This window comes from Leuresthes tenuis, unplaced genomic scaffold (assembly GCF_036924035.1).
Source record: "Leuresthes tenuis unplaced genomic scaffold, fLeuTen1.0.hap1 SCAF_21, whole genome shotgun sequence".
In the NCBI taxonomy this organism is placed as follows: Eukaryota; Metazoa; Chordata; class Actinopteri; order Atheriniformes; family Atherinopsidae; genus Leuresthes; species Leuresthes tenuis.
The window spans coordinates 16,463,995-16,491,354 of NW_027325375.1; the positions used below are offsets into that span (position 1 = coordinate 16,463,995).

The 27,360-nt window shown below is 43.6% G+C and overlaps 13 non-coding genes across 13 annotated transcripts; all 13 read left to right on the forward strand.

The window, feature by feature from the left end:
* The first annotated feature begins 1,002 nt into the window (after positions 1 to 1,002).
* trnam-cau (transfer RNA methionine (anticodon CAU)) lies at positions 1,003 to 1,075 on the forward strand. The gene has a single exon. It is a non-coding gene; the product is annotated as a tRNA-Met (tRNA).
* A 1,107-nt stretch (positions 1,076 to 2,182) lies between these two features.
* Positions 2,183 to 2,255, forward strand: trnam-cau (transfer RNA methionine (anticodon CAU)). The gene has a single exon. It is a non-coding gene; the product is annotated as a tRNA-Met (tRNA).
* A 3,142-nt stretch (positions 2,256 to 5,397) lies between these two features.
* trnam-cau (transfer RNA methionine (anticodon CAU)) lies at positions 5,398 to 5,470 on the forward strand. The gene has a single exon. It is a non-coding gene; the product is annotated as a tRNA-Met (tRNA).
* A 1,913-nt stretch (positions 5,471 to 7,383) lies between these two features.
* On the forward strand, positions 7,384 to 7,456 carry trnam-cau (transfer RNA methionine (anticodon CAU)). The gene has a single exon. It is a non-coding gene; the product is annotated as a tRNA-Met (tRNA).
* Positions 7,457 to 9,369: 1,913 nt separating this feature from the next.
* Positions 9,370 to 9,442, forward strand: trnam-cau (transfer RNA methionine (anticodon CAU)). Its single transcript has one exon. It is a non-coding gene; the product is annotated as a tRNA-Met (tRNA).
* Positions 9,443 to 12,584: 3,142 nt separating this feature from the next.
* trnam-cau (transfer RNA methionine (anticodon CAU)) lies at positions 12,585 to 12,657 on the forward strand. Its single transcript has one exon. It is a non-coding gene; the product is annotated as a tRNA-Met (tRNA).
* Positions 12,658 to 14,571: 1,914 nt separating this feature from the next.
* On the forward strand, positions 14,572 to 14,644 carry trnam-cau (transfer RNA methionine (anticodon CAU)). Its single transcript has one exon. It is a non-coding gene; the product is annotated as a tRNA-Met (tRNA).
* A 1,914-nt stretch (positions 14,645 to 16,558) lies between these two features.
* Positions 16,559 to 16,631, forward strand: trnam-cau (transfer RNA methionine (anticodon CAU)). The gene has a single exon. It is a non-coding gene; the product is annotated as a tRNA-Met (tRNA).
* A 1,914-nt stretch (positions 16,632 to 18,545) lies between these two features.
* On the forward strand, positions 18,546 to 18,618 carry trnam-cau (transfer RNA methionine (anticodon CAU)). The gene has a single exon. It is a non-coding gene; the product is annotated as a tRNA-Met (tRNA).
* A 1,914-nt stretch (positions 18,619 to 20,532) lies between these two features.
* On the forward strand, positions 20,533 to 20,605 carry trnam-cau (transfer RNA methionine (anticodon CAU)). Its single transcript has one exon. It is a non-coding gene; the product is annotated as a tRNA-Met (tRNA).
* Positions 20,606 to 22,519: 1,914 nt separating this feature from the next.
* trnam-cau (transfer RNA methionine (anticodon CAU)) lies at positions 22,520 to 22,592 on the forward strand. Its single transcript has one exon. It is a non-coding gene; the product is annotated as a tRNA-Met (tRNA).
* A 1,914-nt stretch (positions 22,593 to 24,506) lies between these two features.
* Positions 24,507 to 24,579, forward strand: trnam-cau (transfer RNA methionine (anticodon CAU)). Its single transcript has one exon. It is a non-coding gene; the product is annotated as a tRNA-Met (tRNA).
* Positions 24,580 to 26,493: 1,914 nt separating this feature from the next.
* trnam-cau (transfer RNA methionine (anticodon CAU)) lies at positions 26,494 to 26,566 on the forward strand. The gene has a single exon. It is a non-coding gene; the product is annotated as a tRNA-Met (tRNA).
* Positions 26,567 to 27,360: the final 794 nt, after the last annotated feature.

The following is a 27,360-nucleotide window of genomic DNA, read 5'->3' on the forward strand; positions in this document are numbered from 1 at the left end:
TGAGTTCGACCCTCACACGGGGCAGATGTTTTGATGGGGACTCTATAGCACTTCACCTCAGTTACAGCTGTAAAGTTGGTGGGTACAAGTTGCTCTGGTTGGTCTCTGTTGTGGCTGCAGAAAGCCCACTCTGAAGCTCAATGACTCTCAACTGTGGAAGGTGTCAAATACAAGTTATTGGGATTCGAAAAACATCACTCCCTCAGAAAAGCCTTTCAACCTGGTGTCAAACACAGTTTATGTGGATTCAAACCATCTCTCTTTAAGAAAAGCATTGCAATCTGACTGATGTGCAGTTGGCAGCGTTTCAGTGGCATAATTTCAAGGTCGTGAGCTCGACCCTCACACGGGGTAGATGTTTTGATGTGGTGTCTATCGCACCTCACCTCAGTCACAGCTTGAAAGTTGGTGGGCACAAGTGGCTCCGGTTGATTTCTGTTGTGGATGCAGAAAATCAACTTGGAAGCTCAATCACGCCTAAGTGTGGAAGGTGTCAAATACAAGTTATGGAGATTCAAAAAGATATTCTCGTAGAAGAACCTTGTAATCTGGTGTCAAACACAATCAATGGGGATTCACGCCATCTCTCTTTAAGAAAAGCGTTGCAATCAGATCTTTGTCGTCTTTCAGTTTCTGCTCTCCTTATTATCCGCTGAAACTTGTCAAGTCAGACAAATTTTCCTTGGGTTTTGCCGTTACTGTCATAATAGAATATGCAGTGTGACAAAAGCACCTTTGCAGACTCTCCTTCTCTTGATATAGACTGACATGGGGCAAGTCAATCTAGTTTATCCAACGTGAAACTACCACTTTTGCAACTTTCCATAAACTTTCAAAATGAGAAGAAAAGCCAGATGAAGAAACTTGTGAGTTGAGTGTTTAACCTTTAGTCTAAACAACAGGTCATTTGAAGGACTACTTTTAGCAAAGTCTGCAGGACTAATGAATCAGTGTGGGAAAGTGAGTCTACCCTCACAATACATGTATTTTCAAGCTTTTCAGGCCTCGTTGGCGCAGTAGGCAGCGCGTCAGTCTCATAATCTGAAGGTCGTGAGTTCAACCCTCACACGGGGCATTGATTTTGATTAAAGGGTCAATAGCGCTTACCCTCAGTTACAGCTGGAAAGTTGCTGGCCACAAGTGCCTCCGGTTGCTCTCTGTGTTAGCTGCAGAAAGCCCACTGGGAAGGTCAATCACTCCAGAGTGTGGAAGGTGTAAAACACAAGTTATGGGGATTCGAACCATCTCTCCTTCAGAAAAATCTTGCAACTTACTGTCTAACATCATTTATGGAGATTCGAACAATCTCTTTATTGGAAAAGCGCTGCAGACTGACTGATGTGCAGTAAGCAGCATGTCAGGTTGTGAGCTCGAACCTCACACGGGGCACATGTTTTCATGTGGTGTCCATAGCGCTTCCCCTCACTTACAGCTGGAAAGTTGGTGGGCACAAGTGGCTCTGATTGCTTTCTGTTGTATCTACAGAACATCAACTTGGAAGCTCAATCACTCCAATCTGTGGAAGGTGTCAAATACAAGTTATGGGGATTCGAAACATCACTCTCTTAGAAAAACCTTCCAATCTCAAACACAAGTTATGGGGATTCAAACCATCTCTCTTGAAGAAAAGCCTTGCAATCTCACTTATTTACAGTCAATGTAATCTCAAGGTGTCAAATACAAGTTATGGAGATTCAAAAAGATATTCTCGTAGAAGAACCTTGTAATCTGGTGTCAAACACAATCAATGGGGATTCACGCCATCTCTCTTTAAGAAAAGCGTTGCAATCAGATCTTTGTCGTCTTTCAGTTTCTGCTCTCCTTATTATCCGCTGAAACTTGTCAAGTCAGACAAATTTTCCTTGGGTTTTGCCGTTACTGTCATAATAGAATATGCAGTGTGACAAAAGCACCTTTGCAGACTCTCCTTCTCTTGATATAGACTGACATGGGGCAAGTCAATCTAGTTTATCCAACGTGAAACTACCACTTTTGCAACTTTCCATAAACTTTCAAAATGAGAAGAAAAGCCAGATGAAGAAACTTGTGAGTTGAGTGTTTAACCTTTAGTCTAAACAACAGGTCATTTGAAGGACTACTTTTAGCAAAGTCCGCAGGACTAATGAATCAGTGTGGGAAAGTGAGTCTACCCTCACAATACATGTATTTTCAAGCTTTTCAGGCCTCGTTGGCGCAGTAGGCAGCGCGTCAGTCTCATAATCTGAAGGTCGTGAGTTCAACCCTCACACCGGGCATTGATTTTGATTAAAGGGTCAATAGCGCTTACCCTCAGTTACAGCTGGAAAGTTGCTGGCCACAAGTGCCTCCGGTTGCTCTCTGTGTTAGCTGCAGAAAGCTCACTGGGAAGGTCAATCACTCCAGAGTGTGGAAGGTGTAAAACACAAGTTATGGGGATTCGAACCATCTCTCCTTCAGAAAAATCTTGCAACTTACTGTCTAACATCATTTATGGAGATTCGAACAATCTCTTTATTGGAAAAGCGCTGCAGACTGACTGATGTGCAGTAAGCAGCATGTCAGGTTGTGAGCTCGAACCTCACACGGGGCACATGTTTTCATGTGGTGTCCATAGCGCTTCCCCTCACTTACAGCTGGAAAGTTGGTGGGCACAAGTGGCTCTGATTGCTTTCTGTTGTATCTACAGAACGTCAACTTGGAAGCTCAATCACTCCAATCTGTGGAAGGTGTCAAATACAAGTTATGGGGATTCGAAACATCACTCTCTTAGAAAAACCTTCCAATCTCAAACACAAGTTATGGGGATTCAAACCATCTCTCTTGAAGAAAAGCCTTGCAATCTCACTTATTTACAGTCAATGTACAGCCAAAATTTGTCTCTGTGGTGGCTGCAGAAAGCCCATTCGGAAGGTCTATCACTCCAAACTGTGGAAGCTGTCAAATAAAAGTAAAGGGGATGCGAAACATCACTCTCTTAAAAAAGCCTTCCAATCTGGTGTCAAACACAAGTTATGGGGATTCAATCTAACTGATGTGCAGTAGGCATAATTTCAAGGTCGTGAGTTCGACCTTGCAATCTGGTGTCAAACACACATTTTGGGGATTCGAACCATCTCTCTTTTAGAAAAGTGTTTTAACCTGACTGATGTGGAGTAGGCAGCGTATCAGTGGCATCATCCCAAGGTCGGGAGTTCGACCCTCACACGGGGCAGATGTTTTGATGGGGACTCTATAGCACTTCACCTCAGTTACAGCTGTAAAGTTGGTGGGTACAAGTTGCTCTGGTTGCTCTCTGTTGTGGCTGCAGAAAGCCCACTCTGAAGCTCAATGACTCTCAACTGTGGAAGGTGTCAAATACAAGTTATTGGGATTCGAAAAACATCACTCCCTCAGAAAAGCCTTTCAACCTGGTGTCAAACACAGTTTATGTGGATTCAAACCATCTCTCTTTAAGAAAAGCATTGCAATCTGACTGATGCGCAGTTGGCAGCGTTTCAGTGGCATAATTTCAAGGTCGTGAGCTCGACCCTCACACGGGGTAGATGTTTTGATGTGGTGTCTATCGCACCTCACCTCAGTCACAGCTTGAAAGTTGGTGGGCACAAGTGGCTCCGGTTGATTTCTGTTGTGGATGCAGAAAATCAACTTGGAAGCTCAATCACGCCTAAGTGTGGAAGGTGTCAAATACAAGTTATGGAGATTCAAAAAGATATTCTCGTAGAAGAACCTTGTAATCTGGTGTCAAACACAATCAATGGGGATTCACGCCATCTCTCTTTAAGAAAAGCGTTGCAATCAGATCTTTGTCGTCTTTCAGTTTCTGCTCTCCTTATTATCCGCTGAAACTTCCCCTCACTTACAGCTGGAAAGTTGGTGGGCACAAGTGGCTCTGATTGCTTTCTGTTGTATCTACAGAACGTCAACTTGGAAGCTCAATCACTCCAATCTGTGGAAGGTGTCAAATACAAGTTATTGGGATTCGAAACATCACTCTCTTAGAAAAACCTTCCAATCTCAAACACAAGTTATGGGGATTCAAACCATCTCTCTTGAAGAAAAGCCTTGCAATCTCACTTATTTACAGTCAATGTACAGCCAAAATTTGTCTCTGTGGTGGCTGCAGAAAGCCCATTCGGAAGGTCTATCACTCCAAACTGTGGAAGCTGTCAAATAAAAGTAAAGGGGATGCGAAACATCACTCTCTTAAAAAAGCCTTCCAATCTGGTGTCAAACACAAGTTATGGGGATTCAATCTAACTGATGTGCAGTAGGCATAATTTCAAGGTCGTGAGTTCGACCTTGCAATCTGGTGTCAAACACACATTTTGGGGATTCGAACCATCTCTCTTTTAGAAAAGTGTTTTAACCTGACTGATGTGGAGTAGGCAGCGTATCAGTGGCATCATCCCAAGGTCGGGAGTTCGACCCTCACACGGGGCAGATGTTTTGATGGGGGCTCTATAGCACTTCACCTCAGTTACAGCTGTAAAGTTGGTGGGTACAAGTTGCTCTGGTTGCTCTCTGTTGTGGCTGCAGAAAGCCCACTCTGAAGCTCAATGACTCTCAACTGTGGAAGGTGTCAAATACAAGTTATTGGGATTCGAAAAACATCACTCCCTCAGAAAAGCCTTTCAACCTGGTGTCAAACACAATTTATGTGGATTCAAACCATCTCTCTTTAAGAAAAGCATTGCAATCTGACTGATGTGCAGTTGGCAGCGTTTCAGTGGCATAATTTCAAGGTCGTGAGTTCGACCCTCACACGGGGTAGATGTTTTGATGTGGTGTCTATCGCACCTCACCTCAGTCACAGCTTGAAAGTTGGTGCGCACAAGTGGCTCCGGTTGATTTCTGTTGTGGATGCAGAAAATCAACTTGGAAGCTCAATCACGCCTAAGTGTGGAAGGTGTCAAATACAAGTTATGGAGATTCAAAAAGATATTCTCGTAGAAGAACCTTGTAATCTGGTGTCAAACACAATCAATGGGGATTCACGCCATCTCTCTTTAAGAAAAGCGTTGCAATCAGATCTTTGTCGTCTTTCAGTTTCTGCTCTCCTTATTATCCGCTGAAACTTGTCAAGTCAGACAAATTTTCCTTGGGTTTTGCCGTTACTGTCATAATAGAATATGCAGTGTGACAAAAGCACCTTTGCAGACTCTCCTTCTCTTGATATAGACTGACATGGGGCAAGTCAATCTAGTTTATCCAACGTGAAACTACCACTTTTGCAACTTTCCATAAACTTTCAAAATGAGAAGAAAAGCCAGATGAAGAAACTTGTGAGTTGAGTGTTTAACCTTTAGTCTAAACAACAGGTCATTTGAAGGACTACTTTTAGCAAAGTCTGCAGGACTAATGAATCAGTGTGGGAAAGTGAGTCTACCCTCACAATACATGTATTTTCAAGCTTTTCAGGCCTCGTTGGCGCAGTAGGCAGCGCGTCAGTCTCATAATCTGAAGGTCGTGAGTTCAACCCTCACACGGGGCATTGATTTTGATTAAAGGGTCAATAGCGCTTACCCTCAGTTACAGCTGGAAAGTTGCTGGCCACAAGTGCCTCCGGTTGCTCTCTGTGTTAGCTGCAGAAAGCCCACTGGGAAGGTCAATCACTCCAGAGTGTGGAAGGTGTAAAACACAAGTTATGGGGATTCGAACCATCTCTCCTTCAGAAAAATCTTGCAACTTACTGTCTAACATCATTTATGGAGATTCGAACAATCTCTTTATTGGAAAAGCGCTGCAGACTGACTGATGTGCAGTAAGCAGCATGTCAGGTTGTGAGCTCGAACCTCACACGGGGCACATGTTTTCATGTGGTGTCCATAGCGCTTCCCCTCACTTACAGCTGGAAAGTTGGTGGGCACAAGTGGCTCTGATTGCTTTCTGTTGTATCTACAGAACGTCAACTTGGAAGCTCAATCACTCCAATCTGTGGAAGGTGTCAAATACAAGTTATGGGGATTCGAAACATCACTCTCTTAGAAAAACCTTCCAATCTCAAACACAAGTTATGGGGATTCAAACCATCTCTCTTGAAGAAAAGCCTTGCAATCTCACTTATTTACAGTCAATGTACAGCCAAAATTTGTCTCTGTGGTGGCTGCAGAAAGCCCATTCGGAAGGTCTATCACTCCAAACTGTGGAAGCTGTCAAATAAAAGTAAAGGGGATGCGAAACATCACTCTCTTAAAAAAGCCTTCCAATCTGGTGTCAAACACAAGTTATGGGGATTCAATCTAACTGATGTGCAGTAGGCATAATTTCAAGGTCGTGAGTTCGACCTTGCAATCTGGTGTCAAACACACATTTTGGGGATTCGAACCATCTCTCTTTTAGAAAAGTGTTTTAACCTGACTGATGTGGAGTAGGCAGCGTATCAGTGGCATCATCCCAAGGTCGGGAGTTCGACCCTCACACGGGGCAAATGTTTTGATGGGGACTCTATAGCACTTCACCTCAGTTACAGCTGTAAAGTTGGTGGGTACAAGTTGCTCTGGTTGCTCTCTGTTGTGGCTGCAGAAAGCCCACTCTGAAGCTCAATGACTCTCAACTGTGGAAGGTGTCAAATACAAGTTATTGGGATTCGAAAAACATCACTCCCTCAGAAAAGCCTTTCAACCTGGTGTCAAACACAGTTTATGTGGATTCAAACCATCTCTCTTTAAGAAAAGCATTGCAATCTGACTGATGTGCAGTTGGCAGCGTGTCAGTGGCATAATTTCAAGGTCGTGAGCTCGACCCTCACACGGGGTAGATGTTTTGATGTGGTGTCTATCGCACCTCACCTCAGTCACAGCTTGAAAGTTGGTGGGCACAAGTGGCTCCGGTTGATTTCTGTTGTGGATGCAGAAAATCAACTTGGAAGCTCAATCACGCCTAAGTGTGGAAGGTGTCAAATACAAGTTATGGAGATTCAAAAAGATATTCTCGTAGAAGAACCTTGTAATCTGGTGTCAAACACAATCAATGGGGATTCACGCCATCTCTCTTTAAGAAAAGCGTTGCAATCAGATCTTTGTCGTCTTTCAGTTTCTGCTCTCCTTATTATCCGCTGAAACTTGTCAAGTCAGACAAATTTTCCTTGGGTTTTGCCGTTACTGTCATAATAGAATATGCAGTGTGACAAAAGCACCTTTGCAGACTCTCCTTCTCTTGATATAGACTGACATGGGGCAAGTCAATCTAGTTTATCCAACGTGAAACTACCACTTTTGCAACTTTCCATAAACTTTCAAAATGAGAAGAAAAGCCAGATGAAGAAACTTGTGAGTTGAGTGTTTAACCTTTAGTCTAAACAACAGGTCATTTGAAGGACTACTTTTAGCAAAGTCTGCAGGACTAATGAATCAGTGTGGGAAAGTGAGTCTACCCTCACAATACATGTATTTTCAAGCTTTTCAGGCCTCGTTGGCGCAGTAGGCAGCGCGTCAGTCTCATAATCTGAAGGTCGTGAGTTCAACCCTCACACGGGGCATTGATTTTGATTAAAGGGTCAATAGCGCTTACCCTCAGTTACAGCTGGAAAGTTGCTGGCCACAAGTGCCTCCGGTTGCTCTCTGTGTTAGCTGCAGAAAGCTCACTGGGAAGGTCAATCACTCCAGAGTGTGGAAGGTGTAAAACACAAGTTATGGGGATTCGAACCATCTCTCCTTCAGAAAAATCTTGCAACTTACTGTCTAACATCATTTATGGAGATTCGAACAATCTCTTTATTGGAAAAGCGCTGCAGACTGACTGATGTGCAGTAAGCAGCATGTCAGGTTGTGAGCTCGAACCTCACACGGGGCACATGTTTTCATGTGGTGTCCATAGCGCTTCCCCTCACTTACAGCTGGAAAGTTGGTGGGCACAAGTGGCTCTGATTGCTTTCTGTTGTATCTACAGAACGTCAACTTGGAAGCTCAATCACTCCAATCTGTGGAAGGTGTCAAATACAAGTTATGGGGATTCGAAACATCACTCTCTTAGAAAAACCTTCCAATCTCAAACACAAGTTATGGGGATTCAAACCATCTCTCTTGAAGAAAAGCCTTGCAATCTCACTTATTTACAGTCAATGTACAGCCAAAATTTGTCTCTGTGGTGGCTGCAGAAAGCCCATTCGGAAGGTCTATCACTCCAAACTGTGGAAGCTGTCAAATAAAAGTAAAGGGGATGCGAAACATCACTCTCTTAAAAAAGCCTTCCAATCTGGTGTCAAACACAAGTTATGGGGATTCAATCTAACTGATGTGCAGTAGGCATAATTTCAAGGTCGTGAGTTCGACCTTGCAATCTGGTGTCAAACACACATTTTGGGGATTCGAACCATCTCTCTTTTAGAAAAGTGTTTTAACCTGACTGATGTGGAGTAGGCAGCGTATCAGTGGCATCATCCCAAGGTCGTGAGTTCGACCCTCACACGGGGCAGATGTTTTGATGGGGGCTCTATAGCACTTCACCTCAGTTACAGCTGTAAAGTTGGTGGGTACAAGTTGCTCTGGTTGCTCTCTGTTGTGGCTGCAGAAAGCCCACTCTGAAGCTCAATGACTCTCAACTGTGGAAGGTGCCAAATACAAGTTATTGGGATTCGAAAAACATCACTCCCTCAGAAAAGCCTTTCAACCTGGTGTCAAACACAATTTATGTGGATTCAAACCATCTCTCTTTAAGAAAAGCATTGCAATCTGACTGATGTGCAGTTGGCAGCGTTTCAGTGGCATAATTTCAAGGTCGTGAGCTCGACCCTCACACGGGGTAGATGTTTTGATGTGGTGTCTATCGCACCTCACCTCAGTCACAGCTTGAAAGTTGGTGCGCACAAGTGGCTCCGGTTGATTTCTGTTGTGGATGCAGAAAATCAACTTGGAAGCTCAATCACGCCTAAGTGTGGAAGGTGTCAAATACAAGTTATGGAGATTCAAAAAGATATTCTCGTAGAAGAACCTTGTAATCTGGTGTCAAACACAATCAATGGGGATTCACGCCATCTCTCTTTAAGAAAAGCGTTGCAATCAGATCTTTGTCGTCTTTCAGTTTCTGCTCTCCTTATTATCCGCTGAAACTTGTCAAGTCAGACAAATTTTCCTTGGGTTTTGCCGTTACTGTCATAATAGAATATGCAGTGTGACAAAAGCACCTTTGCAGACTCTCCTTCTCTTGATATAGACTGACATGGGGCAAGTCAATCTAGTTTATCCAACGTGAAACTACCACTTTTGCAACTTTCCATAAACTTTCAAAATGAGAAGAAAAGCCAGATGAAGAAACTTGTGAGTTGAGTGTTTAACCTTTAGTCTAAACAACAGGTCATTTGAAGGACTACTTTTAGCAAAGTCCGCAGGACTAATGAATCAGTGTGGGAAAGTGAGTCTACCCTCACAATACATGTATTTTCAAGCTTTTCAGGCCTCGTTGGCGCAGTAGGCAGCGCGTCAGTCTCATAATCTGAAGGTCGTGAGTTCAACCCTCACACCGGGCATTGATTTTGATTAAAGGGTCAATAGCGCTTACCCTCAGTTACAGCTGGAAAGTTGCTGGCCACAAGTGCCTCCGGTTGCTCTCTGTGTTAGCTGCAGAAAGCTCACTGGGAAGGTCAATCACTCCAGAGTGTGGAAGGTGTAAAACACAAGTTATGGGGATTCGAACCATCTCTCCTTCAGAAAAATCTTGCAACTTACTGTCTAACATCATTTATGGAGATTCGAACAATCTCTTTATTGGAAAAGCGCTGCAGACTGACTGATGTGCAGTAAGCAGCATGTCAGGTTGTGAGCTCGAACCTCACACGGGGCACATGTTTTCATGTGGTGTCCATAGCGCTTCCCCTCACTTACAGCTGGAAAGTTGGTGGGCACAAGTGGCTCTGATTGCTTTCTGTTGTATCTACAGAACGTCAACTTGGAAGCTCAATCACTCCAATCTGTGGAAGGTGTCAAATACAAGTTATGGGGATTCGAAACATCACTCTCTTAGAAAAACCTTCCAATCTCAAACACAAGTTATGGGGATTCAAACCATCTCTCTTGAAGAAAAGCCTTGCAATCTCACTTATTTACAGTCAATGTACAGCCAAAATTTGTCTCTGTGGTGGCTGCAGAAAGCCCATTCGGAAGGTCTATCACTCCAAACTGTGGAAGCTGTCAAATAAAAGTAAAGGGGATGCGAAACATCACTCTCTTAAAAAAGCCTTCCAATCTGGTGTCAAACACAAGTTATGGGGATTCAATCTAACTGATGTGCAGTAGGCATAATTTCAAGGTTGTGAGTTCGACCTTGCAATCTGGTGTCAAACACACATTTTGGGGATTCGAACCATCTCTCTTTTAGAAAAGTGTTTTAACCTGACTGATGTGGAGTAGGCAGCGTATCAGTGGCATCATCCCAAGGTCGGGAGTTCGACCCTCACACGGGGCAGATGTTTTGATGGGGACTCTATAGCACTTCACCTCAGTTACAGCTGTAAAGTTGGTGGGTACAAGTTGCTCTGGTTGCTCTCTGTTGTGGCTGCAGAAAGCCCACTCTGAAGCTCAATGACTCTCAACTGTGGAAGGTGTCAAATACAAGTTATTGGGATTCGAAAAACATCACTCCCTCAGAAAAGCCTTTCAACCTGGTGTCAAACACAGTTTATGTGGATTCAAACCATCTCTCTTTAAGAAAAGCATTGCAATCTGACTGATGCGCAGTTGGCAGCGTTTCAGTGGCATAATTTCAAGGTCGTGAGCTCGACCCTCACACGGGGTAGATGTTTTGATGTGGTGTCTATCGCACCTCACCTCAGTCACAGCTTGAAAGTTGGTGGGCACAAGTGGCTCCGGTTGATTTCTGTTGTGGATGCAGAAAATCAACTTGGAAGCTCAATCACGCCTAAGTGTGGAAGGTGTCAAATACAAGTTATGGAGATTCAAAAAGATATTCTCGTAGAAGAACCTTGTAATCTGGTGTCAAACACAATCAATGGCGATTCACGCCATCTCTCTTTAAGAAAAGCGTTGCAATCAGATCTTTGTCGTCTTTCAGTTTCTGCTCTCCTTATTATCCGCTGAAACTTCCCCTCACTTACAGCTGGAAAGTTGGTGGGCACAAGTGGCTCTGATTGCTTTCTGTTGTATCTACAGAACGTCAACTTGGAAGCTCAATCACTCCAATCTGTGGAAGGTGTCAAATACAAGTTATTGGGATTCGAAACATCACTCTCTTAGAAAAACCTTCCAATCTCAAACACAAGTTATGGGGATTCAAACCATCTCTCTTGAAGAAAAGCCTTGTAATCTCACTTATTTACAGTCAATGTACAGCCAAAATTTGTCTCTGTGGTGGCTGCAGAAAGCCCATTCGGAAGGTCTATCACTCCAAACTGTGGAAGCTGTCAAATAAAAGTAAAGGGGATGCGAAACATCACTCTCTTAAAAAAGCCTTCCAATCTGGTGTCAAACACAAGTTATGGGGATTCAATCTAACTGATGTGCAGTAGGCATAATTTCAAGGTCGTGAGTTCGACCTTGCAATCTGGTGTCAAACACACATTTTGGGGATTCGAACCATCTCTCTTTTAGAAAAGTGTTTTAACCTGACTGATGTGGAGTAGGCAGCGTATCAGTGGCATCATCCCAAGGTCGGGAGTTCGACCCTCACACGGGGCAGATGTTTTGATGGGGGCTCTATAGCACTTCACCTCAGTTACAGCTGTAAAGTTGGTGGGTACAAGTTGCTCTGGTTGCTCTCTGTTGTGGCTGCAGAAAGCCCACTCTGAAGCTCAATGACTCTCAACTGTGGAAGGTGTCAAATACAAGTTATTGGGATTCGAAAAACATCACTCCCTCAGAAAAGCCTTTCAACCTGGTGTCAAACACAATTTATGTGGATTCAAACCATCTCTCTTTAAGAAAAGCATTGCAATCTGACTGATGTGCAGTTGGCAGCGTTTCAGTGGCATAATTTCAAGGTCGTGAGTTCGACCCTCACACGGGGTAGATGTTTTGATGTGGTGTCTATCGCACCTCACCTCAGTCACAGCTTGAAAGTTGGTGCGCACAAGTGGCTCCGGTTGATTTCTGTTGTGGATGCAGAAAATCAACTTGGAAGCTCAATCACGCCTAAGTGTGGAAGGTGTCAAATACAAGTTATGGAGATTCAAAAAGATATTCTCGTAGAAGAACCTTGTAATCTGGTGTCAAACACAATCAATGGGGATTCACGCCATCTCTCTTTAAGAAAAGCGTTGCAATCAGATCTTTGTCGTCTTTCAGTTTCTGCTCTCCTTATTATCCGCTGAAACTTGTCAAGTCAGACAAATTTTCCTTGGGTTTTGCCGTTACTGTCATAATAGAATATGCAGTGTGACAAAAGCACCTTTGCAGACTCTCCTTCTCTTGATATAGACTGACATGGGGCAAGTCAATCTAGTTTATCCAACGTGAAACTACCACTTTTGCAACTTTCCATAAACTTTCAAAATGAGAAGAAAAGCCAGATGAAGAAACTTGTGAGTTGAGTGTTTAACCTTTAGTCTAAACAACAGGTCATTTGAAGGACTACTTTTAGCAAAGTCTGCAGGACTAATGAATCAGTGTGGGAAAGTGAGTCTACCCTCACAATACATGTATTTTCAAGCTTTTCAGGCCTCGTTGGCGCAGTAGGCAGCGCGTCAGTCTCATAATCTGAAGGTCGTGAGTTCAACCCTCACACGGGGCATTGATTTTGATTAAAGGGTCAATAGCGCTTACCCTCAGTTACAGCTGGAAAGTTGCTGGCCACAAGTGCCTCCGGTTGCTCTCTGTGTTAGCTGCAGAAAGCCCACTGGGAAGGTCAATCACTCCAGAGTGTGGAAGGTGTAAAACACAAGTTATGGGGATTCGAACCATCTCTCCTTCAGAAAAATCTTGCAACTTACTGTCTAACATCATTTATGGAGATTCGAACAATCTCTTTATTGGAAAAGCGCTGCAGACTGACTGATGTGCAGTAAGCAGCATGTCAGGTTGTGAGCTCGAACCTCACACGGGGCACATGTTTTCATGTGGTGTCCATAGCGCTTCCCCTCACTTACAGCTGGAAAGTTGGTGGGCACAAGTGGCTCTGATTGCTTTCTGTTGTATCTACAGAACGTCAACTTGGAAGCTCAATCACTCCAATCTGTGGAAGGTGTCAAATACAAGTTATTGGGATTCGAAACATCACTCTCTTAGAAAAACCTTCCAATCTCAAACACAAGTTATGGGGATTCAAACCATCTCTCTTGAAGAAAAGCCTTGCAATCTCACTTATTTACAGTCAATGTACAGCCAAAATTTGTCTCTGTGGTGGCTGCAGAAAGCCCATTCGGAAGGTCTATCACTCCAAACTGTGGAAGCTGTCAAATAAAAGTAAAGGGGATGCGAAACATCACTCTCTTAAAAAAGCCTTCCAATCTGGTGTCAAACACAAGTTATGGGGGATTCAATCTAACTGATGTGCAGTAGGCATAATTTCAAGGTCGTGAGTTCGACCTTGCAATCTGGTGTCAAACACACATTTTGGGGATTCGAACCATCTCTCTTTTAGAAAAGTGTTTTAACCTGACTGATGTGGAGTAGGCAGCGTATCAGTGGCATCATCCCAAGGTCGGGAGTTCGACCCTCACACGGGGCAGATGTTTTGATGGGGGCTCTATAGCACTTCACCTCAGTTACAGCTGTAAAGTTGGTGGGTACAAGTTGCTCTGGTTGCTCTCTGTTGTGGCTGCAGAAAGCCCACTCTGAAGCTCAATGACTCTCAACTGTGGAAGGTGTCAAATACAAGTTATTGGGATTCGAAAAACATCACTCCCTCAGAAAAGCCTTTCAACCTGGTGTCAAACACAATTTATGTGGATTCAAACCATCTCTCTTTAAGAAAAGCATTGCAATCTGACTGATGTGCAGTTGGCAGCGTTTCAGTGGCATAATTTCAAGGTCGTGAGTTCGACCCTCACACGGGGTAGATGTTTTGATGTGGTGTCTATCGCACCTCACCTCAGTCACAGCTTGAAAGTTGGTGCGCACAAGTGGCTCCGGTTGATTTCTGTTGTGGATGCAGAAAATCAACTTGGAAGCTCAATCACGCCTAAGTGTGGAAGGTGTCAAATACAAGTTATGGAGATTCAAAAAGATATTCTCGTAGAAGAACCTTGTAATCTGGTGTCAAACACAATCAATGGGGATTCACGCCATCTCTCTTTAAGAAAAGCGTTGCAATCAGATCTTTGTCGTCTTTCAGTTTCTGCTCTCCTTATTATCCGCTGAAACTTGTCAAGTCAGACAAATTTTCCTTGGGTTTTGCCGTTACTGTCATAATAGAATATGCAGTGTGACAAAAGCACCTTTGCAGACTCTCCTTCTCTTGATATAGACTGACATGGGGCAAGTCAATCTAGTTTATCCAACGTGAAACTACCACTTTTGCAACTTTCCATAAACTTTCAAAATGAGAAGAAAAGCCAGATGAAGAAACTTGTGAGTTGAGTGTTTAACCTTTAGTCTAAACAACAGGTCATTTGAAGGACTACTTTTAGCAAAGTCTGCAGGACTAATGAATCAGTGTGGGAAAGTGAGTCTACCCTCACAATACATGTATTTTCAAGCTTTTCAGGCCTCGTTGGCGCAGTAGGCAGCGCGTCAGTCTCATAATCTGAAGGTCGTGAGTTCAACCCTCACACGGGGCATTGATTTTGATTAAAGGGTCAATAGCGCTTACCCTCAGTTACAGCTGGAAAGTTGCTGGCCACAAGTGCCTCCGGTTGCTCTCTGTGTTAGCTGCAGAAAGCCCACTGGGAAGGTCAATCACTCCAGAGTGTGGAAGGTGTAAAACACAAGTTATGGGGATTCGAACCATCTCTCCTTCAGAAAAATCTTGCAACTTACTGTCTAACATCATTTATGGAGATTCGAACAATCTCTTTATTGGAAAAGCGCTGCAGACTGACTGATGTGCAGTAAGCAGCATGTCAGGTTGTGAGCTCGAACCTCACACGGGGCACATGTTTTCATGTGGTGTCCATAGCGCTTCCCCTCACTTACAGCTGGAAAGTTGGTGGGCACAAGTGGCTCTGATTGCTTTCTGTTGTATCTACAGAACGTCAACTTGGAAGCTCAATCACTCCAATCTGTGGAAGGTGTCAAATACAAGTTATTGGGAATCGAAACATCACTCTCTTAGAAAAACCTTCCAATCTCAAACACAAGTTATGGGGATTCAAACCATCTCTCTTGAAGAAAAGCCTTGCAATCTCACTTATTTACAGTCAATGTACAGCCAAAATTTGTCTCTGTGGTGGCTGCAGAAAGCCCATTCGGAAGGTCTATCACTCCAAACTGTGGAAGCTGTCAAATAAAAGTAAAGGGGATGCGAAACATCACTCTCTTAAAAAAGCCTTCCAATCTGGTGTCAAACACAAGTTATGGGGGATTCAATCTAACTGATGTGCAGTAGGCATAATTTCAAGGTCGTGAGTTCGACCTTGCAATCTGGTGTCAAACACACATTTTGGGGATTCGAACCATCTCTCTTTTAGAAAAGTGTTTTAACCTGACTGATGTGGAGTAGGCAGCGTATCAGTGGCATCATCCCAAGGTCGGGAGTTCGACCCTCACACGGGGCAGATGTTTTGATGGGGGCTCTATAGCACTTCACCTCAGTTACAGCTGTAAAGTTGGTGGGTACAAGTTGCTCTGGTTGCTCTCTGTTGTGGCTGCAGAAAGCCCACTCTGAAGCTCAATGACTCTCAACTGTGGAAGGTGTCAAATACAAGTTATTGGGATTCGAAAAACATCACTCCCTCAGAAAAGCCTTTCAACCTGGTGTCAAACACAATTTATGTGGATTCAAACCATCTCTCTTTAAGAAAAGCATTGCAATCTGACTGATGTGCAGTTGGCAGCGTTTCAGTGGCATAATTTCAAGGTCGTGAGTTCGACCCTCACACGGGGTAGATGTTTTGATGTGGTGTCTATCGCACCTCACCTCAGTCACAGCTTGAAAGTTGGTGCGCACAAGTGGCTCCGGTTGATTTCTGTTGTGGATGCAGAAAATCAACTTGGAAGCTCAATCACGCCTAAGTGTGGAAGGTGTCAAATACAAGTTATGGAGATTCAAAAAGATATTCTCGTAGAAGAACCTTGTAATCTGGTGTCAAACACAATCAATGGGGATTCACGCCATCTCTCTTTAAGAAAAGCGTTGCAATCAGATCTTTGTCGTCTTTCAGTTTCTGCTCTCCTTATTATCCGCTGAAACTTGTCAAGTCAGACAAATTTTCCTTGGGTTTTGCCGTTACTGTCATAATAGAATATGCAGTGTGACAAAAGCACCTTTGCAGACTCTCCTTCTCTTGATATAGACTGACATGGGGCAAGTCAATCTAGTTTATCCAACGTGAAACTACCACTTTTGCAACTTTCCATAAACTTTCAAAATGAGAAGAAAAGCCAGATGAAGAAACTTGTGAGTTGAGTGTTTAACCTTTAGTCTAAACAACAGGTCATTTGAAGGACTACTTTTAGCAAAGTCTGCAGGACTAATGAATCAGTGTGGGAAAGTGAGTCTACCCTCACAATACATGTATTTTCAAGCTTTTCAGGCCTCGTTGGCGCAGTAGGCAGCGCGTCAGTCTCATAATCTGAAGGTCGTGAGTTCAACCCTCACACGGGGCATTGATTTTGATTAAAGGGTCAATAGCGCTTACCCTCAGTTACAGCTGGAAAGTTGCTGGCCACAAGTGCCTCCGGTTGCTCTCTGTGTTAGCTGCAGAAAGCCCACTGGGAAGGTCAATCACTCCAGAGTGTGGAAGGTGTAAAACACAAGTTATGGGGATTCGAACCATCTCTCCTTCAGAAAAATCTTGCAACTTACTGTCTAACATCATTTATGGAGATTCGAACAATCTCTTTATTGGAAAAGCGCTGCAGACTGACTGATGTGCAGTAAGCAGCATGTCAGGTTGTGAGCTCGAACCTCACACGGGGCACATGTTTTCATGTGGTGTCCATAGCGCTTCCCCTCACTTACAGCTGGAAAGTTGGTGGGCACAAGTGGCTCTGATTGCTTTCTGTTGTATCTACAGAACGTCAACTTGGAAGCTCAATCACTCCAATCTGTGGAAGGTGTCAAATACAAGTTATTGGGAATCGAAACATCACTCTCTTAGAAAAACCTTCCAATCTCAAACACAAGTTATGGGGATTCAAACCATCTCTCTTGAAGAAAAGCCTTGCAATCTCACTTATTTACAGTCAATGTACAGCCAAAATTTGTCTCTGTGGTGGCTGCAGAAAGCCCATTCGGAAGGTCTATCACTCCAAACTGTGGAAGCTGTCAAATAAAAGTAAAGGGGATGCGAAACATCACTCTCTTAAAAAAGCCTTCCAATCTGGTGTCAAACACAAGTTATGGGGGATTCAATCTAACTGATGTGCAGTAGGCATAATTTCAAGGTCGTGAGTTCGACCTTGCAATCTGGTGTCAAACACACATTTTGGGGATTCGAACCATCTCTCTTTTAGAAAAGTGTTTTAACCTGACTGATGTGGAGTAGGCAGCGTATCAGTGGCATCATCCCAAGGTCGGGAGTTCGACCCTCACACGGGGCAGATGTTTTGATGGGGGCTCTATAGCACTTCACCTCAGTTACAGCTGTAAAGTTGGTGGGTACAAGTTGCTCTGGTTGCTCTCTGTTGTGGCTGCAGAAAGCCCACTCTGAAGCTCAATGACTCTCAACTGTGGAAGGTGTCAAATACAAGTTATTGGGATTCGAAAAACATCACTCCCTCAGAAAAGCCTTTCAACCTGGTGTCAAACACAATTTATGTGGATTCAAACCATCTCTCTTTAAGAAAAGCATTGCAATCTGACTGATGTGCAGTTGGCAGCGTTTCAGTGGCATAATTTCAAGGTCGTGAGTTCGACCCTCACACGGGGTAGATGTTTTGATGTGGTGTCTATCGCACCTCACCTCAGTCACAGCTTGAAAGTTGGTGCGCACAAGTGGCTCCGGTTGATTTCTGTTGTGGATGCAGAAAATCAACTTGGAAGCTCAATCACGCCTAAGTGTGGAAGGTGTCAAATACAAGTTATGGAGATTCAAAAAGATATTCTCGTAGAAGAACCTTGTAATCTGGTGTCAAACACAATCAATGGGGATTCACGCCATCTCTCTTTAAGAAAAGCGTTGCAATCAGATCTTTGTCGTCTTTCAGTTTCTGCTCTCCTTATTATCCGCTGAAACTTGTCAAGTCAGACAAATTTTCCTTGGGTTTTGCCGTTACTGTCATAATAGAATATGCAGTGTGACAAAAGCACCTTTGCAGACTCTCCTTCTCTTGATATAGACTGACATGGGGCAAGTCAATCTAGTTTATCCAACGTGAAACTACCACTTTTGCAACTTTCCATAAACTTTCAAAATGAGAAGAAAAGCCAGATGAAGAAACTTGTGAGTTGAGTGTTTAACCTTTAGTCTAAACAACAGGTCATTTGAAGGACTACTTTTAGCAAAGTCTGCAGGACTAATGAATCAGTGTGGGAAAGTGAGTCTACCCTCACAATACATGTATTTTCAAGCTTTTCAGGCCTCGTTGGCGCAGTAGGCAGCGCGTCAGTCTCATAATCTGAAGGTCGTGAGTTCAACCCTCACACGGGGCATTGATTTTGATTAAAGGGTCAATAGCGCTTACCCTCAGTTACAGCTGGAAAGTTGCTGGCCACAAGTGCCTCCGGTTGCTCTCTGTGTTAGCTGCAGAAAGCCCACTGGGAAGGTCAATCACTCCAGAGTGTGGAAGGTGTAAAACACAAGTTATGGGGATTCGAACCATCTCTCCTTCAGAAAAATCTTGCAACTTACTGTCTAACATCATTTATGGAGATTCGAACAATCTCTTTATTGGAAAAGCGCTGCAGACTGACTGATGTGCAGTAAGCAGCATGTCAGGTTGTGAGCTCGAACCTCACACGGGGCACATGTTTTCATGTGGTGTCCATAGCGCTTCCCCTCACTTACAGCTGGAAAGTTGGTGGGCACAAGTGGCTCTGATTGCTTTCTGTTGTATCTACAGAACGTCAACTTGGAAGCTCAATCACTCCAATCTGTGGAAGGTGTCAAATACAAGTTATTGGGAATCGAAACATCACTCTCTTAGAAAAACCTTCCAATCTCAAACACAAGTTATGGGGATTCAAACCATCTCTCTTGAAGAAAAGCCTTGCAATCTCACTTATTTACAGTCAATGTACAGCCAAAATTTGTCTCTGTGGTGGCTGCAGAAAGCCCATTCGGAAGGTCTATCACTCCAAACTGTGGAAGCTGTCAAATAAAAGTAAAGGGGATGCGAAACATCACTCTCTTAAAAAAGCCTTCCAATCTGGTGTCAAACACAAGTTATGGGGGATTCAATCTAACTGATGTGCAGTAGGCATAATTTCAAGGTCGTGAGTTCGACCTTGCAATCTGGTGTCAAACACACATTTTGGGGATTCGAACCATCTCTCTTTTAGAAAAGTGTTTTAACCTGACTGATGTGGAGTAGGCAGCGTATCAGTGGCATCATCCCAAGGTCGTGAGTTCGACCCTCACACGGGGCAGATGTTTTGATGGGGGCTCTATAGCACTTCACCTCAGTTACAGCTGTAAAGTTGGTGGGTACAAGTTGCTCTGGTTGCTCTCTGTTGTGGCTGCAGAAAGCCCACTCTGAAGCTCAATGACTCTCAACTGTGGAAGGTGTCAAATACAAGTTATTGGGATTCGAAAAACATCACTCCCTCAGAAAAGCCTTTCAACCTGGTGTCAAACACAATTTATGTGGATTCAAACCATCTCTCTTTAAGAAAAGCATTGCAATCTGACTGATGTGCAGTTGGCAGCGTTTCAGTGGCATAATTTCAAGGTCGTGAGTTCGACCCTCACACGGGGTAGATGTTTTGATGTGGTGTCTATCGCACCTCACCTCAGTCACAGCTTGAAAGTTGGTGCGCACAAGTGGCTCCGGTTGATTTCTGTTGTGGATGCAGAAAATCAACTTGGAAGCTCAATCACGCCTAAGTGTGGAAGGTGTCAAATACAAGTTATGGAGATTCAAAAAGATATTCTCGTAGAAGAACCTTGTAATCTGGTGTCAAACACAATCAATGGGGATTCACGCCATCTCTCTTTAAGAAAAGCGTTGCAATCAGATCTTTGTCGTCTTTCAGTTTCTGCTCTCCTTATTATCCGCTGAAACTTGTCAAGTCAGACAAATTTTCCTTGGGTTTTGCCGTTACTGTCATAATAGAATATGCAGTGTGACAAAAGCACCTTTGCAGACTCTCCTTCTCTTGATATAGACTGACATGGGGCAAGTCAATCTAGTTTATCCAACGTGAAACTACCACTTTTGCAACTTTCCATAAACTTTCAAAATGAGAAGAAAAGCCAGATGAAGAAACTTGTGAGTTGAGTGTTTAACCTTTAGTCTAAACAACAGGTCATTTGAAGGACTACTTTTAGCAAAGTCTGCAGGACTAATGAATCAGTGTGGGAAAGTGAGTCTACCCTCACAATACATGTATTTTCAAGCTTTTCAGGCCTCGTTGGCGCAGTAGGCAGCGCGTCAGTCTCATAATCTGAAGGTCGTGAGTTCAACCCTCACACGGGGCATTGATTTTGATTAAAGGGTCAATAGCGCTTACCCTCAGTTACAGCTGGAAAGTTGCTGGCCACAAGTGCCTCCGGTTGCTCTCTGTGTTAGCTGCAGAAAGCCCACTGGGAAGGTCAATCACTCCAGAGTGTGGAAGGTGTAAAACACAAGTTATGGGGATTCGAACCATCTCTCCTTCAGAAAAATCTTGCAACTTACTGTCTAACATCATTTATGGAGATTCGAACAATCTCTTTATTGGAAAAGCGCTGCAGACTGACTGATGTGCAGTAAGCAGCATGTCAGGTTGTGAGCTCGAACCTCACACGGGGCACATGTTTTCATGTGGTGTCCATAGCGCTTCCCCTCACTTACAGCTGGAAAGTTGGTGGGCACAAGTGGCTCTGATTGCTTTCTGTTGTATCTACAGAACGTCAACTTGGAAGCTCAATCACTCCAATCTGTGGAAGGTGTCAAATACAAGTTATTGGGATTCGAAACATCACTCTCTTAGAAAAACCTTCCAATCTCAAACACAAGTTATGGGGATTCAAACCATCTCTCTTGAAGAAAAGCCTTGCAATCTCACTTATTTACAGTCAATGTACAGCCAAAATTAGTCTCTGTGGTGGCTGCAGAAAGCCCATTCGGAAGGTCTATCACTCCAAACTGTGGAAGCTGTCAAATAAAAGTAAAGGGGATGCGAAACATCACTCTCTTAAAAAAGCCTTCCAATCTGGTGTCAAACACAAGTTATGGGGGATTCAATCTAACTGATGTGCAGTAGGCATAATTTCAAGGTCGTGAGTTCGACCTTGCAATCTGGTGTCAAACACACATTTTGGGGATTCGAACCATCTCTCTTTTAGAAAAGTGTTTTAACCTGACTGATGTGGAGTAGGCAGCGTATCAGTGGCATCATCCCAAGGTCGGGAGTTCGACCCTCACACGGGGCAGATGTTTTGATGGGGGCTCTATAGCACTTCACCTCAGTTACAGCTGTAAAGTTGGTGGGTACAAGTTGCTCTGGTTGCTCTCTGTTGTGGCTGCAGAAAGCCCACTCTGAAGCTCAATGACTCTCAACTGTGGAAGGTGTCAAATACAAGTTATTGGGATTCGAAAAACATCACTCCCTCAGAAAAGCCTTTCAACCTGGTGTCAAACACAATTTATGTGGATTCAAACCATCTCTCTTTAAGAAAAGCATTGCAATCTGACTGATGTGCAGTTGGCAGCGTTTCAGTGGCATAATTTCAAGGTCGTGAGTTCGACCCTCACACGGGGTAGATGTTTTGATGTGGTGTCTATCGCACCTCACCTCAGTCACAGCTTGAAAGTTGGTGCGCACAAGTGGCTCCGGTTGATTTCTGTTGTGGATGCAGAAAATCAACTTGGAAGCTCAATCACGCCTAAGTGTGGAAGGTGTCAAATACAAGTTATGGAGATTCAAAAAGATATTCTCGTAGAAGAACCTTGTAATCTGGTGTCAAACACAATCAATGGGGATTCACGCCATCTCTCTTTAAGAAAAGCGTTGCAATCAGATCTTTGTCGTCTTTCAGTTTCTGCTCTCCTTATTATCCGCTGAAACTTGTCAAGTCAGACAAATTTTCCTTGGGTTTTGCCGTTACTGTCATAATAGAATATGCAGTGTGACAAAAGCACCTTTGCAGACTCTCCTTCTCTTGATATAGACTGACATGGGGCAAGTCAATCTAGTTTATCCAACGTGAAACTACCACTTTTGCAACTTTCCATAAACTTTCAAAATGAGAAGAAAAGCCAGATGAAGAAACTTGTGAGTTGAGTGTTTAACCTTTAGTCTAAACAACAGGTCATTTGAAGGACTACTTTTAGCAAAGTCTGCAGGACTAATGAATCAGTGTGGGAAAGTGAGTCTACCCTCACAATACATGTATTTTCAAGCTTTTCAGGCCTCGTTGGCGCAGTAGGCAGCGCGTCAGTCTCATAATCTGAAGGTCGTGAGTTCAACCCTCACACGGGGCATTGATTTTGATTAAAGGGTCAATAGCGCTTACCCTCAGTTACAGCTGGAAAGTTGCTGGCCACAAGTGCCTCCGGTTGCTCTCTGTGTTAGCTGCAGAAAGCCCACTGGGAAGGTCAATCACTCCAGAGTGTGGAAGGTGTAAAACACAAGTTATGGGGATTCGAACCATCTCTCCTTCAGAAAAATCTTGCAACTTACTGTCTAACATCATTTATGGAGATTCGAACAATCTCTTTATTGGAAAAGCGCTGCAGACTGACTGATGTGCAGTAAGCAGCATGTCAGGTTGTGAGCTCGAACCTCACACGGGGCACATGTTTTCATGTGGTGTCCATAGCGCTTCCCCTCACTTACAGCTGGAAAGTTGGTGGGCACAAGTGGCTCTGATTGCTTTCTGTTGTATCTACAGAACGTCAACTTGGAAGCTCAATCACTCCAATCTGTGGAAGGTGTCAAATACAAGTTATTGGGATTCGAAACATCACTCTCTTAGAAAAACCTTCCAATCTCAAACACAAGTTATGGGGATTCAAACCATCTCTCTTGAAGAAAAGCCTTGCAATCTCACTTATTTACAGTCAATGTACAGCCAAAATTTGTCTCTGTGGTGGCTGCAGAAAGCCCATTCGGAAGGTCTATCACTCCAAACTGTGGAAGCTGTCAAATAAAAGTAAAGGGGATGCGAAACATCACTCTCTTAAAAAAGCCTTCCAATCTGGTGTCAAACACAAGTTATGGGGGATTCAATCTAACTGATGTGCAGTAGGCATAATTTCAAGGTCGTGAGTTCGACCTTGCAATCTGGTGTCAAACACACATTTTGGGGATTCGAACCATCTCTCTTTTAGAAAAGTGTTTTAACCTGACTGATGTGGAGTAGGCAGCGTATCAGTGGCATCATCCCAAGGTCGGGAGTTCGACCCTCACACGGGGCAGATGTTTTGATGGGGGCTCTATAGCACTTCACCTCAGTTACAGCTGTAAAGTTGGTGGGTACAAGTTGCTCTGGTTGCTCTCTGTTGTGGCTGCAGAAAGCCCACTCTGAAGCTCAATGACTCTCAACTGTGGAAGGTGTCAAATACAAGTTATTGGGATTCGAAAAACATCACTCCCTCAGAAAAGCCTTTCAACCTGGTGTCAAACACAATTTATGTGGATTCAAACCATCTCTCTTTAAGAAAAGCATTGCAATCTGACTGATGTGCAGTTGGCAGCGTTTCAGTGGCATAATTTCAAGGTCGTGAGTTCGACCCTCACACGGGGTAGATGTTTTGATGTGGTGTCTATCGCACCTCACCTCAGTCACAGCTTGAAAGTTGGTGCGCACAAGTGGCTCCGGTTGATTTCTGTTGTGGATGCAGAAAATCAACTTGGAAGCTCAATCACGCCTAAGTGTGGAAGGTGTCAAATACAAGTTATGGAGATTCAAAAAGATATTCTCGTAGAAGAACCTTGTAATCTGGTGTCAAACACAATCAATGGGGATTCACGCCATCTCTCTTTAAGAAAAGCGTTGCAATCAGATCTTTGTCGTCTTTCAGTTTCTGCTCTCCTTATTATCCGCTGAAACTTGTCAAGTCAGACAAATTTTCCTTGGGTTTTGCCGTTACTGTCATAATAGAATATGCAGTGTGACAAAAGCACCTTTGCAGACTCTCCTTCTCTTGATATAGACTGACATGGGGCAAGTCAATCTAGTTTATCCAACGTGAAACTACCACTTTTGCAACTTTCCATAAACTTTCAAAATGAGAAGAAAAGCCAGATGAAGAAACTTGTGAGTTGAGTGTTTAACCTTTAGTCTAAACAACAGGTCATTTGAAGGACTACTTTTAGCAAAGTCTGCAGGACTAATGAATCAGTGTGGGAAAGTGAGTCTACCCTCACAATACATGTATTTTCAAGATTTTCAGGCCTCGTTGGCGCAGTAGGCAGCGCGTCAGTCTCATAATCTGAAGGTCGTGAGTTCAACCCTCACACGGGGCATTGATTTTGATTAAAGGGTCAATAGCGCTTACCCTCAGTTACAGCTGGAAAGTTGCTGGCCACAAGTGCCTCCGGTTGCTCTCTGTGTTAGCTGCAGAAAGCCCACTGGGAAGGTCAATCACTCCAGAGTGTGGAAGGTGTAAAACACAAGTTATGGGGATTCGAACCATCTCTCCTTCAGAAAAATCTTGCAACTTACTGTCTAACATCATTTATGGAGATTCGAACAATCTCTTTATTGGAAAAGCGCTGCAGACTGACTGATGTGCAGTAAGCAGCATGTCAGGTTGTGAGCTCGAACCTCACACGGGGCAGATGTTTTCATGTGGTGTCCATAGCGCTTCCCCTCACTTACAGCTGGAAAGTTGGTGGGCACAAGTGGCTCTGATTGCTTTCTGTTGTATCTACAGAACGTCAACTTGGAAGCTCAATCACTCCAATCTGTGGAAGGTGTCAAATACAAGTTATTGGGAATCGAAACATCACTCTCTTAGAAAAACCTTCCAATCTCAAACACAAGTTATGGGGATTCAAACCATCTCTCTTGAAGAAAAGCCTTGCAATCTCACTTATTTACAGTCAATGTACAGCCAAAATTTGTCTCTGTGGTGGCTGCAGAAAGCCCATTCGGAAGGTCTATCACTCCAAACTGTGGAAGCTGTCAAATAAAAGTAAAGGGGATGCGAAACATCACTCTCTTAAAAAAGCCTTCCAATCTGGTGTCAAACACAAGTTATGGGGGATTCAATCTAACTGATGTGCAGTAGGCATAATTTCAAGGTCGTGAGTTCGACCTTGCAATCTGGTGTCAAACACACATTTTGGGGATTCGAACCATCTCTCTTTTAGAAAAGTGTTTTAACCTGACTGATGTGGAGTAGGCAGCGTATCAGTGGCATCATCCCAAGGTCGGGAGTTCGACCCTCACACGGGGCAGATGTTTTGATGGGGGCTCTATAGCACTTCACCTCAGTTACAGCTGTAAAGTTGGTGGGTACAAGTTGCTCTGGTTGCTCTCTGTTGTGGCTGCAGAAAGCCCACTCTGAAGCTCAATGACTCTCAACTGTGGAAGGTGTCAAATACAAGTTATTGGGATTCGAAAAACATCACTCCCTCAGAAAAGCCTTTCAACCTGGTGTCAAACACAATTTATGTGGATTCAAACCATCTCTCTTTAAGAAAAGCATTGCAATCTGACTGATGTGCAGTTGGCAGCGTTTCAGTGGCATAATTTCAAGGTCGTGAGTTCGACCCTCACACGGGGTAGATGTTTTGATGTGGTGTCTATCGCACCTCACCTCAGTCACAGCTTGAAAGTTGGTGCGCACAAGTGGCTCCGGTTGATTTCTGTTGTGGATGCAGAAAATCAACTTGGAAGCTCAATCACGCCTAAGTGTGGAAGGTGTCAAATACAAGTTATGGAGATTCAAAAAGATATTCTCGTAGAAGAACCTTGTAATCTGGTGTCAAACACAATCAATGGGGATTCACGCCATCTCTCTTTAAGAAAAGCGTTGCAATCAGATCTTTGTCGTCTTTCAGTTTCTGCTCTCCTTATTATCCGCTGAAACTTGTCAAGTCAGACAAATTTTCCTTGGGTTTTGCCGTTACTGTCATAATAGAATATGCAGTGTGACAAAAGCACCTTTGCAGACTCTCCTTCTCTTGATATAGACTGACATGGGGCAAGTCAATCTAGTTTATCCAACGTGAAACTACCACTTTTGCAACTTTCCATAAACTTTCAAAATGAGAAGAAAAGCCAGATGAAGAAACTTGTGAGTTGAGTGTTTAACCTTTAGTCTAAACAACAGGTCATTTGAAGGACTACTTTTAGCAAAGTCTGCAGGACTAATGAATCAGTGTGGGAAAGTGAGTCTACCCTCACAATACATGTATTTTCAAGCTTTTCAGGCCTCGTTGGCGCAGTAGGCAGCGCGTCAGTCTCATAATCTGAAGGTCGTGAGTTCAACCCTCACACGGGGCATTGATTTTGATTAAAGGGTCAATAGCGCTTACCCTCAGTTACAGCTGGAAAGTTGCTGGCCACAAGTGCCTCCGGTTGCTCTCTGTGTTAGCTGCAGAAAGCCCACTGGGAAGGTCAATCACTCCAGAGTGTGGAAGGTGTAAAACACAAGTTATGGGGATTCGAACCATCTCTCCTTCAGAAAAATCTTGCAACTTACTGTCTAACATCATTTATGGAGATTCGAACAATCTCTTTATTGGAAAAGCGCTGCAGACTGACTGATGTGCAGTAAGCAGCATGTCAGGTTGTGAGCTCGAACCTCACACGGGGCACATGTTTTCATGTGGTGTCCATAGCGCTTCCCCTCACTTACAGCTGGAAAGTTGGTGGGCACAAGTGGCTCTGATTGCTTTCTGTTGTATCTACAGAACGTCAACTTGGAAGCTCAATCACTCCAATCTGTGGAAGGTGTCAAATACAAGTTATTGGGAATCGAAACATCACTCTCTTAGAAAAACCTTCCAATCTCAAACACAAGTTATGGGGATTCAAACCATCTCTCTTGAAGAAAAGCCTTGCAATCTCACTTATTTACAGTCAATGTACAGCCAAAATTTGTCTCTGTGGTGGCTGCAGAAAGCCCATTCGGAAGGTCTATCACTCCAAACTGTGGAAGCTGTCAAATAAAAGTAAAGGGGATGCGAAACATCACTCTCTTAAAAAAGCCTTCCAATCTGGTGTCAAACACAAGTTATGGGGGATTCAATCTAACTGATGTGCAGTAGGCATAATTTCAAGGTCGTGAGTTCGAC